We start from the raw sequence: 7044 nt of genomic DNA on the forward strand, positions 1-7044 counted from the left end.
ATCCAAATTTTATTATTAGTTTTTTTATTTCGTTGCATTTCAATTTTTTCATTTTGTATTAAAATGTACAGTTTATAGGACTCAATTCATAATTTCAAATTAAAGTTTTGTTTTTATTTCATTGTGAAGTTTCTAGTTTAGTTGCTTACTGCTAGAAAAGGTAGTATTGTGTTAAATTTTTAGTATAAAAAGATTTATAGGCAATATTATTTTATATCATCTTTTTAGTACCTTTATTAACAAAATGTCAAAACCACAAAGTATTCACAAAATTTTGGTTTAAGCGAAGCGACTATCAGAAAAAGACAATCAGAAAATGATTTTTTCTTATGATTTTTTCTTTCATGTCTTACCTTGCACTTCTGTTATTCTAAAAACATATTTATCTTCACCCACACGTGAGACTTGAGTCTCATTATTTAAAATCATATACAAAACACATTCACTTTCCTTTAACTTCATAACCACTATCTCCAATGTCCACCAATTTAATAATATAAAAAACTAGTAAGCTTACAAAACTTAACAAACACCCCATATGTTTTTTATTGCATATTTATCCAATGCAAAAACCTGTTTCTCTGCATTTTACTACATTACACCTGTCATCTCATCTTTCTTATTCTCATTTCCCCCAACCTTTATACCTTACACTTTCCACCTTTTCTATTCCAAAAATATGTGCCATGCATCTTGCGCCTTACTTTCCTTATTTTTCCTGAGCATTTCGTTAATCATTTAAAAAAAAATTGGATTACTCTAATTACCTTTGTGGAATTTTTTAGCAAATATAGAAACTTTGAGAAAGAACGCCCTTGAAAAACAGTCACCATTCTTACCAAATACCAAAAATTAAAAATCCAAAATTCAAAAACTTCATACACAACAAATCCCAAGTTATACAAGGTTTTTGTCTAGAATATTTCCCATGAATTGCAATTTCCAAAATCTTAACCACTTTTCCTTTTCCTATCTTACTACATTGTTTTCATCCTTTTCCTGTATGCATGCTCTTTTGTATTTCTTATAGCAATTAAACGCTATGTCCATCTCATCAAAGATCATTCACTTGTGTGCTGCGTAATACATCAGACATTGTTATTGTTACCATAAAAGTTCATTCTAAAAGTGCGAACTGTTTTTTCATTTAATAACTACCAAAAAAATATTCATCACATATAAAAAAACCAACATAAAACGATGGACCCTCATACTCAAATTCCACATACAAGCCAGCCAGGTACGTGTCATACATCACATTTTGTTATTTCCATCTATTCATCTTCTAATTTCCTATTTATGACCACCAGGTGTCCCTGCATCTCCTAGTTTACCATCCATCATTACTACTGGAAACCAAACATGTAAATTTTAATATATTTAAATATGTTTACGTTATATTTAATTGCTTTATATCCCTTTTTTTTAACGTTTTTGCTTTGTGGTAATGTTTCTGGTTATAAAATATTTAAGCCTCTGTTAATAAATAAATCGCTTAATCCACGAGCTTTAACCCTCTAATGCCCAGCATCGCCTCAAGGCGGGCTTTATATAAACGGAAAATTCAAAGTACCAACTTCCTGATTTTCATACCGTAATTGCAGAAACCCTCTTTAACGTTGGTCCATCTGATACTCAAAAACGTGGCCGACCACCTTTAAATACACCGCGACCTAAACCAAAGAGGGCATATATTCCCCCAGCCGATGTTCGTTACGATCAAACAGGTCATTGGTGTGAATTTCTTGATAGATCGGGCAAAAAAACTTGTAAAATGCCTGGTTGCAACTCAGAAACGCAAGCTTTTTGCACAAAATGCAAATTAAATTTGTGTAATTCCACAACAAAGCAATGCTTTTATAATTTTCATAATACTTGTTGGGTAACAATACAAAATAACATAAAATATATAATGTTCATAAATAACGAAAGTTTTTGTATTATTGGCAACCCTGTTGCACAATGTAAGTTATTACAATAAAAACTATCAGTCTTGATCAAACTCGAATTAAAAAACAACGTGTTTTTTGTCGTCGCTTTTTCGGTTTTAGTTTTACTAAGAAAAATTCTTCTTGGTACAATACGTTTTAATATTATTATTATAATTTTTATTTATTAGTATTATTTTATCATTATTAATAAAGATTGTAAACAAAAAAATAGAAATTTCCATTTGTTTTACTCACAAAAGTCAGCATCCTTTATTTTTATTTTTATACGCTTAAATGCCCAGGACCGCCTTGAGGCGGGCTTGACATTTTTACGATTTACAAGACAACGAGACATCAGAATGAAAAAAGGACTTTGGATTCGGCTTTTTTGACCTTAAATTAATCTAACCTGATTTTTCCAAGTCAAATAAAAAATGTGGCATTAGAGGGTTAAGAAGTAAGAACATTACACAACTTCCAGTTCATTGGATGGCCAATAAAAATGAATTGATTATGACTGACCTGTTTACAAAATGGTTCAACAACTGGTTTGTTCGTGAAGTCCAAAAATATATGGAACATAAGGGTTTGGAATTTAAAATACCTTTGTTCCTTAATAATGTACCCAGTCACACAATATACAATTACTGTTTTTACCGCCTAATACCACCTTGTTAATTTGGACATTCGATCAGGATATTTTAGCGACATTTAAAATATACTACAGAAAGCAAGCGTTTAAGTATAGTTTAGACAAAGAATCTATAGTACAAAGAAGTGCCACGCTCATACAAACGAAATACCCACTTTATTTTGCTGGTGGATTTATAATAAATCCACCCAACCTCATGCAACAATGTTCGATCGAGTCACAACTGGTATGATGTTCAGTTCAAACTCATTACAACCCACAATTGTTTTTATACGCCTGTTTCTTTTGCCTTTCTTGTTTTTATTTGTCTATTTTATTAATATACATTGATTAGTAGCGAAGTGAATGGTAAAGAAATCCCTGAAACAATTTTTTCATATACTTTGTTGCTTTATTTTCTTGTACTGGAAAGGCCCATATTATAGGAGTAAAGAGTAATAGAACATATTATTTTTTTTATTGCAAAAAATGATGCACTACAAAAACCATTATGTATGTACAAATGTGATATTGGAGACATTAAGTCTGCAGTATATAAATATGTATGTTTTTATTGCACATTTGTGCATATATTTTGCCTATATTATTTTACTTCTTAATAGTTTGAATTTTTGGTAACTTTTTGTAATTATTTTAAAAAATATTATTTTAAATAAGACGTGTTTTGTGAAGTCTGTTACAATTCTTAAAAACAAAAAAATATTGAAAGTTTATATAAACATTATACAGTTTTTTTGGTATCCCATATATGTACATTTATATTAGACATTTAAAATTTATTTATACTTACTTTGATTTGTTCAAAAAGTTTAATGTCTAAAATGAATCGTAAAACGATTGCGGGTAATAAGTGTTGTTTATCTCATTGTAAGAGATCCAAAAGAAATTTTCCCGATTTAAAACCTTTTAAATTTCCAAACTATGATTCGCCTATTTTTAAGGAGTGGGCAGACAAATGTAAATTAAGTGAAGAATTTGTTGAAAACAACTCCTCACTGTATTTATGTAGTAATCATTTTTCTGCTGAAGTTATTGGAAAAAAGAATCTTAAGCGAGGAGCTGTTCCGTCGTTATGCTTACAGAATTACGATAAAACCGATAATGAACGGAAAAGTGAAGATGATATCGATATATCAATTCTAGTATCCCCAATTCGAAAACGGATGAGATCAGAATCACCTCCGTCTTTGTGTGGCAGTTGTTTTCAAAATATTAAAAACGTTAAATTTTATCAAAACAAAAATCTTTTATTACGGAAAAAACTAATAAAAAAATCTGAATTAAATCGTCGTTTAAAAGGAGAAAATAAGGCTTTGAAGAACTTAGTAATTAAGTTCAAAAGGCAATTTAAATCAAAATTGTCAGTAAATGAATTGATTGATAAAATGGATATTACTGATAATGAAAAAGTGCTCTCTAAAATGCTGATTAAACCCAATCGAGTAGCTACAGCTGGCTGGAATTTGAATGAACGGCATATTGCTCAAATTATTTATTATAAGTCCACTGCTATGTATTTATTTCTGAGAAACACGTTAAAGTTAAATTTTCCCAGTCCTTCATCCCTTCGGAGATGGAATGAAATAAAAAATTTACAGCCTGGACATAATATTTGTATTTATACAGCGCTTGAAAAAACAGTCCTCAAAATGGAGTTAATAGAAAAGGAATGCATTTTAATATTTGATGAAATTGCTATAAAAAAAAATTTAACGTACAATACCTCTGCAGATGTAATTTGTGGGCTGGTTGATTTAGGAGATAAACGGACAGATGAGATAGGTACGCATATTTGCGTTTTTATGTTGAGGGGGCTCATAAAAAATTGGAAATTCGTTCTGAATTATGTTGTAATGAATAATTCAATCAAAGGGCCATCACTACGACAATTATTAAAGAATAATTTAGACTGTGCAGAGAAATTGGGATTAAAAGTACGTGCAATAACATGTGATCAAGGTCCAAAAAATCGGCATTGTTATAAGTTGTTGAATGTTTCAGTGGAAAGACCGTACTTTATTCATAACAATGCAAAAATTTATCTTTTATATGATGTACCACATTTAATAAAATCGATAAGAAATGCATTAATAAAGGCAGATTTTGAAACAGCTGATGGCAAAATTAAATTTGATGTAATAAGAGAATTGTTTGAGTTAGAACAGGGAAATGTGACGAAAATGACGAAATTGACAATAGCTCATATTGCACCTACTAATTTTGAAAAAATGCGAGTAAGGCTTGCTGCTCAAACTCTGAGTCATACTGTCGCAGCAGCAATTAAATCCGCACCTATAAATAAACAATTCCATAGAAATGATTCCCTAGTCACAGCCAATACGGCAGCATTTATTGATATCATTGACAACTGTTTTGATGCCCTCAACAGTAAAACATTTAGTGATCCCAAGCCATTGAAACGTGGGTTAAGATTCGAAAATTGTGTTTGGAAAGAGCTTTTGGATTTTAAAGAGTATATTAAAAACCTTCAATATAAAGGTAGCAAAGTATTTTGCGTTGATGGATTAATTCAAACGATAAATGGTATATTGTCTTTGGCAAACGACTTGTTTAAAGAAAATACAAACATTTCCGTTATTTTGACTAGCCGCTTTAACCAAGATCCATTAGAAAACACATTTTCGTATATACGTGCCAAGGGTGGGCATAACAAAAATCCGTCGGTGTACGAGTTTAATATAATTGTGGCAAAGCTATTGTCTTTAAAATTGTATCAGTTCAACTCGCAATCAAATTGCTTGGAAGATGAAGATGTTATGCTGGAATTAGATTTTTGCTCAATGCTAGATAATATTCGCAGTTTGCATAGAGTACATACTGAAATTCCTAATAGCGAACACGTTGTATTAACTGCGGAGGTCGTTTGTGGAGACAATGAAGAGTACTTCAATGAAGAAGCAGACTCTTTCTATTCAGATAGAATTCCTATTGAATTGACTTCTAGTCGATATTTTATTGGTTACATTGCACGTCGTCAAAAATGTCAAAAATTCCGAATGAACACAATCAAATCTAATGAAATTTTGTCTTATCCATCTGAGATGTTTATCCACACCAAAAATTACAAGCTTAACAGCGATTTTGGAAGCTTGTGTGCACCAACAACTTTATTTTTTAACATTTGCAAGATTCATATAAAAGTGTTTAAAAAGATTTTTAAAGAAAATAAAAATATTAGAAATATAAGAAAAATTATAATGGAAAAATGTATAGAAGTCACTAAAACCACTAACAATGCTTCCTGGTTTGACGAAACGCATGAATGCTATTTACACCGGATTGAAATGTTAAAATTGGTGATCACGATATTGCTTCGGAAACATTGCGCATGGACAACATTTAAGAATAAAGCATCATAAAATGGAAAAAATCAGATTTGAGACATAAATAAATTTGTAATGTGTTTTTACACTACAATTCATACCAATAGCAAACAGGTAATTTTGTTTCATATGCTATTAAATTCAATAACTTATCAAATGTACACAATTTTGATTTCGTCACTGAAATGCTGTTTGATCGCTTGAACATTTTACAGCGAACAAACATACAAACATGCGTATATTATAATACAGAGGGTTGCATATATGATTGAAGACGTATGCAGTCGGGCTTTCGTCAGCCTTACTTGACTTATATATAGGTTTGAACTGAACATCATACCAGTTGTGACTCGATCGAACATTGTTGCATGAGGTTGGGTGGATTTATTATAAATCCACCAGCAAAATAAAGTGGGTATTTCGTTTGTATGAGCGTGGCACTTCTTTGTACTATAGATTCTTTGGTTTAGATTTAGTAGAAGAAAAAATGTGAGTGTTGTGGAAGCATGGAGAAAGTTACCGATTGTATTACACATGCTATTCTTGCCATCAAACAGTTGCGCCAATCGACTTTAAATGCCTGTTGGAAAAAAATTTTGCCATCATGTACCAAAAGTGAAAGCTTTGTAGAACAAAAATCAACTGTGTGTTCTGAAGTGATTGGTTATGATGTTTTGAGCAAATTCAGATATGCTTTGGATGAAAGCGGTTATAAATTTTTGTCGCTTATTACAGTAACAGATCACAGATTTCAGTGAATGCTAAGGAAATTCCACGAAAGTTCGACGATAAAATCGAACAGATACGAAACAATTATAAGCCAACGAAAATAAAAGACAGCCCAATCAAAATGAAAATCGTTTTGAAGAAAGAACAGCCGATACTCTCCGCACCAAGCAGAATGCCGTTAAATGATCAAAACATCGTACTAAAAAACATGGAAGAATTGATGAAAAATGGTACAATAAGGGAGTCTACATCGTACTGTTGTAGAGTTATGGTAGCAGAGAAAAAAGATGGGTCAAAAAGAGTGTGCATTGACTGGTACCAAACATGGAAAATATAGTAGATAATTTAGAAGGTAAGTTAGGAGATTAAACAGCCATTGCAAAGTCAT

Source organism: Teleopsis dalmanni, chromosome 1 (genome assembly GCF_002237135.1).
Source record: "Teleopsis dalmanni isolate 2A chromosome 1, ASM223713v2, whole genome shotgun sequence".
NCBI lineage: Eukaryota > Metazoa > Arthropoda > Insecta > Diptera > Diopsidae > Teleopsis > Teleopsis dalmanni.